This window comes from Canis lupus, chromosome 14 (assembly GCF_048164855.1).
Source record: "Canis lupus baileyi chromosome 14, mCanLup2.hap1, whole genome shotgun sequence".
Classification (NCBI taxonomy): Eukaryota; Metazoa; Chordata; class Mammalia; order Carnivora; family Canidae; genus Canis; species Canis lupus.
Window position 1 is genome coordinate 62,695,737 of NC_132851.1, and position 11,175 is coordinate 62,706,911.

Below are 11,175 nucleotides of genomic sequence, written 5' to 3' on the forward strand. Positions count from 1 at the left end.
AGATATAAAATATACTTTAATGAAGTGAGTGGGGGTGTGAGTGACTGTCTGCCATAGGCATTACCACTTAAGCAGAAGGCAGGACGTGTGCTATGGTTTAGGTTCAAGTTTCTAACACAGGAAGCTTGGGGGTGTGAGTATATTTGTGAGCATGTGTGTGATTATTGGAATTGTGTGGAATATTGGAATATTTCTTTTTAGTCGAGTATAGTTGACACATCATGTTGCAAGATTAGTTTCAGGTGTACAACATTAAACACCTCTATATGCTATGCTGTGCTCAGCACAAGTGTAGCTACCATCTGTCACTGTGCAACACTATTACAACATCATTGACCTTATTGCCTGGTAAGGATCTTCCTGAAATGGTATTCTGTTTAGGAAATTTCTCATATTGAAGAAAATAGTTCTAAAAGGACTACATGTGTTCTTGATACCAGGGATTTAGATTCCAGCCTTTATGAGTTTGAACTGTTGATGCAGTAGTAGTTGAGATGAGGGACCATTGAAGGCCATGGATATATTCTACAAATAAGTTCTCTGGAATTCTTCCATGACCACAATCTGGAAGCAGGGATGTTGGGTTCTTTTAATAACTTCCCCATGCAAGGGGAGTGTTACTTGATTTTTTATCACATTTTTATGAAGGTGTTGTGAGCATAGAGTCCCTACTCTCCTGGTTGCCTATATAATCAAAATCTCAATTATCCTTGACTCTTTCCTGTTCTTTTTCTTCCATAGCCAGCCACTTACAGAGTCCTATTGGTTTTTCCTTCACAGCCTCTCATGTCTGCCCTTTCCTTTGAATTCCCAAGGCAACATCTTATTTGGGTTTTCAGCCTTCAGATTTTTCTTTGAAATAGAAGGGACTTTTTTTTTTTTTTCAGACAAGGCTGCCAGATATCTTAAATGCACTTTATCTTGTCTTTCTTTAATTAAACAAGCAAACAAACAAATAAGCAAAATTCTTCTAATGCTCATTACTTAAAGCAGGTTTCTAACTTGGGGTGCTTACACATTAAGAGTAAACTGACAATGTAATGGCGTTTCCTCTATTATTTTTACTATCTTAAGTTGCTTAATGAAAATTATAGGTTTACTCTGTTTCTTCAAGGCCTTAAAGACTGCATTTGTACCAACTCATAACAGCTTTCCCAGTTTTTGAACTCCTGTGGCAAGTATCACCTACATTACATGTTCTGGTACTTAGGTTGGTAACGCTTCCCATACTGACTTGCCTGTTTCATTCAAGTGTGTGCCATCTCTCCAATAGCATCTTTAGAGCTTCAAGGGCAGGAGCAATATCTCATACTTATTTTGAGTCGTTTTCTGAAATAGCATATCCTTTGCATGGATGCATAAATAAAATGTCCAGAAATTACCAATTAGTTTAAAATATTCCAGTCTGTCTGAGAAAATAAAAACTGAAGAGGAAAGGTTATGTGATTATTCAGTATTAACAACTACTTTAGTTAAAAAAAATGCTACCCCTTCAACCTAAATCTTACTGAAGTGTGATTAAAATAGAAATCACCAGTGTTGTGCAATAGAGTGAGTTGAATGATGGTGAAATGACAAGAGAGAAGGCCAGGAAAAGTGATCTTGCTCATGCCATATAGTTCTAAAACTTTGTTTTGCAGTGACTAATTAGCACATAAATAAAATAGAAATTGTCAGTGTTTTCAAAACAGAAATAAAAGTGCTACCCTGCATGTACTTTTCCTCAGGGGGAAATATTCAAATTTTTGAAAATATGCATGTAAATGTAAGCATGCAAAATATAATTTAAGATGACATTTCTCTAAAGAACCATATAGCATGTTGAGTTGCAATAAGCCTGCCTCTGCTTACGACTATTCATTTAGGATTCTTATTCCACTGTGATGAGTGAGGATAGTATGTAAAAGAGACTACTTAGGATAGTGAGATTTGTTAATTACTGAGTGTGTCATCAAGGCTGTTTGTGGACTGTCTTACACAGGGAATCTTAAGAGTTGTTTATTTGTGTGTATCATGGATAAACAGATTAATCTATGTTGCTGCAGAGGTGAACTTAGATGGCCTTTGTGCATCCTTCTAGAATTAGAATTTAGTGATTTTGAAACAAGAACATCCCTGAAACTCTTTATTCTGTTGCTGTTTGTCATTTAAGCAAAATTCCATTAAAAAAAAAAAAAAAAAAAAGCAGGATGCACTTGCTACCCTTACTTAAAGCTACTACTAGTAGAGGTGTTACTGTGATACAGCACTCAGTATTAAAATTATTTTTTATCAGTTACCAAGATTTTATCACAAAGGCCACAAAAGAAGGCAGTTATATTTAATTGCTTCTGCTTCATTTATGAGGCTTTGGGAAGGGATAATTTAGGTGTAATGGAAAATGTGACTTCTGAAGGCAAATTCACAGTAAACATGTGGGCCATATAGCTAGCTGTGTTTGTTTAAGACCCAAGTTGTTTTCAGTAGAAAATAGGCTGATTTCTGTTGCCAAGGCATGGGGATAGCAACTCCTATAACTATAAACTCACTGCAGATTCACCCAATATCCAGAACACATGCATGAGCAACTATAAAATCTTAAATCAATTTTTGTCTCTTATTTGGTTACTTCTTGTGAAACTGCTGAGAACCCCAAACAAAAACCAAGGAAACAAACAAGCAAAAAATTTCAGAAAGGCTTTTGGATTATTATGTATTGATGTCCACACCCAAAAACAATGAATATTCTCTCTTGTTAGTCCAAGTCTTAAATGTAGATTTTGAACAAAAGATAACTTTAGTTTAGAAGAATTAAAGGGCGATAACTGGTATTCTACTGGCCACTTCATTTAGATCAAATGCTAATCAAAATTTTTGGAAGTATGTGTGTAAAGTGTTGCTCAAGGAAACTTTCCTACTCTTTGCATGCTCACACCAAACTTGGAAGGATTACAGATTTTATTCCCCCATGAAACTGGCTGGAAATCTGTCTACACTGCATTCTCTTTAAGCTCCCTTTCTTATTTTGTGGTTCCTTCTGACATTTGTAAAAACATGGTGGTAAATAAAATGGGGTAAATTTGAGGAGCTTCTTTGCATATTTTTGTATAGAGGCGCACGTGCCAGAGATGCTTTTCTCATTTTGGGGGAGGTGGCGAGAATGCACTGTCTTTAAGAGTGGGAATGGGGACAATTGTTTTAGTCGAAGGCTCATACTAGTTTAGATGAAAAAGAAATCAGTCAAGAGCAATGTATAAGAAAGACCAAGCTGGAGAATATAGTTCTTTCTAAATAACAATTCGGTTTTCAAAATGTCATTGAGTTCTATATTTTGGCCAGTTGCGGGAATGGGGGGAGAACAAACATGAAGGACAGTGAAGGTGAGAAGAGACAAAGGAGATGACAGATTATCAGAAAGAGGGAGTGGAGGAACCCTCACTATCAAGAAAGGCAGTGAGATCAAAGAAAAGCGGAAAAATCCCTGGGCTGATGGCAAAGGGTGACATGTCACCACCCCTCAAAGTAGAGCCCTATCACCTTAGCAGGACCAGGTCTCTCCATAGTCTCCTCAAACCAGTTTTGAGTAACCTCTGCCTGACTTATCTTTAGTTCCCTAGGGGTAGCTTTTTCACTATGATTATGTAATGATTACAGTGATTCTGTAACTAGCTTCCTTTCATTTTTATATTATATTTCTTTTTTTCATATTGGTTTTAGAGTCCTCTGTACAAGGTGATCCTCTTTGTAAGAAGTTTGGGGCTTGTCTTGTGGCTACAGTAGTCTTTTTCTTGATATTTGTTTTTGTTTTGGTGTGTGTGTGTGTGTGTATGTGTTTATACCAGAGCACCATTGTGTAAATAAAATAATTTTTAATATTCTAAAAATGTTATTTTAAGTATTCTCTATTCTTCTAGCTCGTCACTTATTATAACTCTGCAATTCAATTTATACTCCTTATAAGAGATTACCCCCAGGGATTTGATCAGCCACAAGACAAAACTGGAGGAAGTTACTTACTTTATACCGAGGCTACCCTTAGTGTCCACACCAAATCCAAGTCTGGCCTCTTAGTAATCTGCCTGATGACAGTGGAAATTCAGAGTGAGGCAATGGGACTTTTTTGGAAGACAGCTGGGTCTAGGGGAATTTTTGTAAGCAATGAACCATTCTTTAATTGAAACCACTGGATGTGGTTAGTAGTTTATTTTAAAAACACCATATGTTAGTCCATTCCTATACACTGTGACAATCATAGTTAATCAAAAGCTGCTTGTGACATTCCTGCTCCGTGTTCATAAAAGAGTGGCTTGCTTCCTTGAAATCCTGAACTCTGTGCCAAATGCCAACATGTTCACAATTGCAGTTTGGCTCTTATAGGCAGTTGTGTAACTTTTTGAGTATGTGGTAGGTTTTTATTTATTTTTGTCACTTTCACTAATTTGTCATATTCTTAAATGGAAAAATGTTTTCTCAGCCTTTTGTTTGGTAAACAGTGACTTTTATTCCTTTCTCCATGGTTCCCCTGAGAGGAAATAAGCTCATGTAACTGCTTTTTGACCCTCCTTTCTGGCCAGAAAGCCACGCGAATGCATGATCTCATTGAGACATGATCTATTCTTATGAAGCATAAGCTTGTAAGCTTGTCATCATCCTTCAGGGTGCTTGGGCAGGCACCCGGTTAGCCACCACGATAGGGTGAGAAGAGAGATGCAGCCACATCCGTGATCCTGCAGTGCAGTAGAGTGTAAGTCAGTTCATTTCATTTAGGTTTAATTCATTTTGATCCAATCCAAGAAATGTTTATGGACTACTTCTTCTCAGTTGTAGTCCTGGACAATGGGCCTGCAGAGATGAAAATCTCATGGAAAAACTGACAGTTTAGTAGAGAAAATGATGCCAATCAGGCAAATCTAGGAGAATGTCAATAATTGCTCTTGTGGAATTATACCCAAGGTGGGATAAGAGCATAAAGGATGTGCCTAAATTAGGCAGTGGGAGTGTGTTGGGAAGTAATGAAGGGAGGGTGAGGAGCTGCCCCTTCATTCAGGCGTAGACCAGCACAGATGGTGAGCAAGCCAAGGTGCTTCCCCCAGAACATCCCTTCTCCCTTCAGAAGGAAGGAACATGGTGGTTTTCTTTGTACTTAAATAACTGGGAAAGTCCATTTGGGGGGACTCTGCTTAGTAGTCTGTCTGATGTTCATTTTCTTTTTCTTCTTTATCCCCAGAATCCCAATTTTGTTCATGAGAGCATTGTGACAGCTAAAAACCTTGATTTCCTTGTGCCTAGAGATGGCCGTGTGACTCGGCCTGACCAGTAAGATGGAAGCTTAGGTGTCCTTGGTGGTGCTTGGGTGAAATGTATCATTTTCTGATGGAAAGGGTTAGGAGGCTGACACACATTTTAATGGGTATGGTGAATTAATACTTTAGTTCAATTATTTACTTTGTAAATAGTAAAAAATTATCATATGATTTTTACTTCCAGGGTGGAAGACCTGGTATCTCTTAACTCTGTCATTATCACTGGAGAGCCTGAGTAACCCCTTATAGTTTCTAGGTTGATCTGTTTATGTTTGTTTACCCTTTCTCTTTCTCTTCTTATTAAGGAAGATTACAAGAAATAATAATAATGAATTTGTGTATAAGTAGCTTAAATTTCTTTGTCAAATGTTGATAATAATAATAAAATTAATATTTATTGAACATGCATTGTCGTCTAGGTCCTCTGCAGGTACCTAAAATATCTAACTTTAGTTTTCCTCATCAAAGTCCTCAGAAGTTGATGTCTTCTTTTTGGGGTTGAGCACATTGAAGCTTGCAAACATGAATGACTCACCGGGCATTACACGGTTGGCAAGTAGCATTACTGGGACACTGAGGTCTCTTTGACTCCAAGCAAAGGCTTTTAACCATTGCACTACAGTGATTGTGAAAAAGGTTGGATTGGGCTTTTTCACAGTTTTATGCTAGAGTGAATGAAACTGGAAAGACATTGTACACATCCACATTCCATTTGTGTTGACAATATCGATTCTTACTAATCCAAAACCCGCACAAATAAATGTTAACTTGCATGTATGGTAAGTGCTGTAGTTGAGTGTGGCCTATGGTACTATAAAATCTAACAGTGAGAGTTGAACCAAATTAGAGAGACCAGAAAATAACTGAAGTCTCTGAGAAAGCCATGCTTGAGTTGAGTTCTGAAGGATGAGAAAGAGAAATGTGGTAAATGTTGAGGAGAACAATACAGTAGGTAAAGAGAAGAGCATAGAACAAGGCTCTGTGCCCCTAGGAGGCATGATGAGCCTAAGTACTTTTGTTTAAGACATGACATCAACACTGCCTGAATATGGGGAGGCCTCACTGAGAAAAATTTCGACTAAAAAATAATTTCGGGGGCACCCGGGTGGCTCAGTTGGTTAAGCGTCTGTCTTCGGCTCAGGTCATGATCCCAGGATCCTGGGATGGAGCCCCGTGTTGGGCTCCCTGCTCAGTGTGGAGTCTGGTTCTCCTTCTCCCTCTGGCTCCGTGTGCTCTGTCTCTCAAATAAATAAATAAGTCTCTAAAAAAGGATTTCATGTTTTTTTGGACTAGTATTTGAGAAAATGAAAGATACCAATTTCAGGTTAATAATTAGGCACATACAATGCCAAACGCACGGAGGTTAAGTTAAAGCATCAATTTTTAACCTAAGTTTAAAAGCAGAACTTTCTGCTTTCCAACTTCACATTTTGTTCCCACTGCTGTTTTATCTTCTGGATCACCTCTAACTTCTGCTTATGTGACATTACCTTCTTTTCTGCAAATACTGCTTCCTACTATATCAGTATGTCAAAGAAAGCATTTGTTTTTGAGCCGTGAGTGCGTCTCAGCAAAAGCTTTTGGCGTTGGCAGGAGAGGTACATTCCTACCTTCTCTGGTAGCTACATGACCGTCTGCTTTGACGTAGTACTCTGTTGGCAGTCAAGATCATCTCCTGAGGATACCAGTTCTACAGTTTAGAATACAAAAGGGTAGAGGGGCAAACCATTCTGGGAGAATGTTTCAGGAGCATTGACTTTAAATCATACACATGCCTTTTCTATCTGTCACTCACATGATGTAAGGAAGAGAAGGAGGATTGAGTGACAGGGTCAAGAGGATAGAAAACCTCAGCCCTGCTTCTGCTTACTCAGTGATTCCCTTCCAGGGTGACTTTACATATATCACCACAGCATGGAAGGGTATCTTACCCTGACGATTTATACTGTGGTTTTGATTTATTACCTTTTTATGTCAGAGCCAGGACAAGAAGAGAAGTGTCTGATACAAAAGGAGATTTTGTTTGGCCAGAAGGATTTTGAAAACTTTATATACTAAGGACATCAGTGTATTTTTGCTCACTGTACTTTTGAAATCTGTGATCAGGAAATGTGTATATTCCCTAAAAAGAAATCAGAAAAGGTCCCAGGAAGGCCTTATGACTACAGCAAAATATATATTTTTATATCACTTTTCATGTTCTCACACTTTGCCTTTTCTTTCTTTGCCTCATGTTGCATTTTTTCTATCAAAGTTATTTTGGATGGCATTGAAAGTTTTTCCCTGGGCCCTCTGTACACAGTTCAAAGGGCATTCAGAGAGTTGAGTAAGCTGAGTTGACTATACATTGCAAAATATTTTATTTTTGTATAGTGCTATATAACTTATAGAGCTTTTTATACACGATATCCAATTGTGCCATAACTCTTGATGCAATTAAAGCAAGCATTATTCCTGTTTAAGAAATACGAATCAGAAGCTTCTTCCGCAGGCTAACAACCTGCCTGAGGTCACATCCTGGACTGGAGGAGTCAGGCTTAGTATGGGGTCTTTGGACTCCTGCTCTGGCTTCCTTTATACTGTATCACGAAGCTGTAATACTGGAGTGGTTGGGCTGAAAATGAGCATTTGATCGGGTGCAATCAAGTCCTGGAGGATTCCATTATTCATTTCTCCAAAGCTCAGTGTATTCAAAATTAGAAAATTATAGCTATGAATAGTTGTTTTCCACTTGATTGGTCTAAAGTCAACTGAATCCTAGAGAAAAATCCTTTGCAAGTGGGTTGCCTTGGAAATGGATGAGCCTAGCAGTGGAATAACTTTTACTGTATTTGAAATTCCAGCAGTTTAGGTGACAGTTGTGTCTTTCTGAAGAGTGTGGGCGGACTCTGAACGGGCTTTTCCCATTGCTCATCAGCCTGGCCGTCGGTACTCTCGCTAGCAGCAGTCACTCATTTTCACAGATGTCTTTTAAAAATCTTTTTTGGTTGTTTCTTTCTTTCCTTTTTTTTTTTTTTTTTTTTTTTTTGAGTTCAGAATATGTAGAAGTAACTTCTTTTTGGCATATCGCACCATTTGTCCTTGCTGAGCAAATAGTTGATGCTAGGAGATGCATACTGACTTGTGTAGGAGCCTGCCACATTTGTAGAGTACTTTAGACTTAATAAAGGGCTGTCACTTCCAGGATAAATGTTTGATGACCTTGTGAAAAATCTAATGTCCATTTTATTATTCCTTTCTTTTACAGATAAGGTAAAGCAAGATTTACAAAAGCAGTTATTACACAGTGGTTACGACCACAGGCTGGGAATCTTGCTTGGGTTCAGATCCTCGTATACCTTACTTACCAGTTTTTTTTTTTTTTGTTTGTTTGTTTGTTTGTTTTATGGTGAGCAAGTCACTTGACACTTCTCAGAGAGTCTCAGTTCTTAAAATCTATAGAGTAAAGTTGAGAAAGGTGCCTGTACTCATTGGGTTGTAAGGGTTAAGTGAGTTCTGCGGCTTCCACAGGATACCGGCAAATAACAAGGCTCAGTGTAGAGTACTTATTATTAAGTGACTTGATCATATTCCCACATTATCAGTGAGCAGGGTTGAGACTTGAACCCATGGCCTTCAACTCTCCCCCTACCTCATCTTTTCAGCAGCTTCCTTCTCTCCTCCACTAGCAGGTAGCTGCTGCCCTAAGTTTTCAGTGAGGGGAATGGGGTTTTTGGAATAAAAGACTTCAAGATGCTCAGAGAACATTTGAACTCCTGGAATAAGTTGGCAAATTATTCTAAAAATGGAGTAACACCTACCCTCCCTATTATTAAAAGCTGCTTGGTTCTAGCCCAAATTTAGCTTTTTAAAAAATCCCCCTCTCTGAATTACATTAATAGTATATGAGTCCTTCTGGATGTACCAATTGATGTGACATATAAGGTGTCATTGGGAAGGGATTAAGGGGAGTGGTTGGAGTCCCACATTGTAAACTCCCTTGCGACCCACAGCCTGCTCCTGTGATAGATCCTGTGAGAATGAGGGTGCAGCTCACAGGCTCGTGAGAAACAGAACACGGTCTCATTTGCACTGTTCTTTACTCAGATCAGCTTAGATCAACGGCCAAACAATTAAGTTGGCTTGAGTTATTACTGAATTAGAATTGTTCCTTGAAGCGTTTACATTTATTTCCACTGTGCCCTCTTCTTTTTCTGGTGGGTCCTGCTGGAGCTTTCTAGTGAGCCTAGCTAGTGAGCATGGTAGCTGCTTCTACCCCCCCCACCCCCACCCCGCATACACATCTCCCATGTTTGCCTGCAGGGGTCCTCAGTCCTGAACCATATGTGTGTGTGCATGTGCGCGTGTGTGCACATGTGCTCTCACTCCTGCAGACGCTCACCCCTTCTCAGATGATGAAAATAATAATATCTAGCCTTATATAGCACTTGACAGGTGACAAAACACATTTGTATATGTAAATGAATCTGAAAGGTCTTCAGAGATCATTGTTCCTACTTGACATGAGAGACTATAGATCTGAAAGGCTCAATGAACTGTGCAGAGAGAGAGGGTAAATGTAAGAAATAGTTAGGACCTGAAGGCCTCAAGTCTGGTACTCTTTTCCTAATACTTAAATCAATATTTTCCCCTGGACTGAATTAATTAGCTAGTTAGTTAACAGCTTCTCACGCCGTACAAAAGATTTAGGTGTCTTGTAGTAATTACGTAAGGGTGAAAATAGATGTTAAAACCAGGGAGAATGTTCAGTATGCAGAACCACTAGTACTGATGTTGTTACTAGAGTTGAATTTATTTTGTCTCTGAGCTTCCTGGCAGCCAAGATAAGAGAGGGAGAAGGAGAGGGGGAGGGAGAGGGAGAGGGGGAGGGAGGATATATATATTATATATATATATATATATATATAATAGGTTACATATTTCATATCAGAAAAAAAAAGCATGCTTAAAGGAAAATAGGATTAGTATTGTTTCACTTGAGCCTTTAGATAAGGGGCAATAAGAATAATGGAAGATAATGACCTCAACCAAATTTTATAGCTGTACAATACCATAAAAATGTATTGCAAGGAGGCTGACATTTGTTGGGTTCCTATTATGCGTCAGGTACCATCTTAGGAACTTTGTAATGTATGCTTTATTTTAAACTCTCATAAACATTTAATTATTACAACTGTCTATCTTTTAAAGGTATCAAAGGTATACCTTTTGATGATGAGGAGACTCTGCCTTGAGGAATTGATATAACTTCCTCAAGGTCACACAGCTGGTAAGAAATAAACCTATAGTAAGGCCTAGACCTGGTCTGATGCTGGACCCCATGCTCTTCGTACACTATCATGCTGTTACAATGTTTTAAGAAGATAAGTATCTAGAATCAGGTTTACCATCTTCTCGTGGTTCTGTGTTATCCAGGGATATGTTTTTAGGGGATCCAGATTAGAGGATCATCTGTAAGCATTTCTTCTCTTATCCAGGCTTTAGTAGGAGGTGGGTAGTAGAAAAGCTCCTGTTCTGTTGCTGCTTGACAGTCTTTTCCTAAATTAGGGATCATGGTTATTTTTTGTTGTTGTTGAATGGTACACACTTATTCAAGTTACCATCTTTAGTCTTCCCAGCAGTCCAGTGTGGAAAGTGCCATTATTATTCACATTTTGCAGTTGGAGAAAGTGAGGCTTGCTGAGATTAAATGACTCACAAAGGATCACAGCTGCTCAGTAGCCAGATTCAAATACAGGTCTCTTTGGCTCTAATGAGAGCTCTCGTGAGTCTCTTATTAAGAGTGGTAAAGTCATTAATCTCCTGGGAAAGCGGAGATCCTAATCTAGATTCTTCTCTGAAATGAAGATCATTCCACTTTAGCGCTGAGATAGACTGCAGGGATACCACCAGC

The 11,175-nt window shown here is 38.7% G+C and overlaps 1 protein-coding gene across 7 annotated transcripts in view; it reads left to right on the top strand.

Moving 5' to 3' along the window:
• SLC4A4 (solute carrier family 4 member 4) overlaps nucleotides 1-11,175 on the top strand; it is a 343,433-nt gene that overhangs the window by 74,953 nt on the left and 257,305 nt on the right. The window lies entirely within an intron of this gene.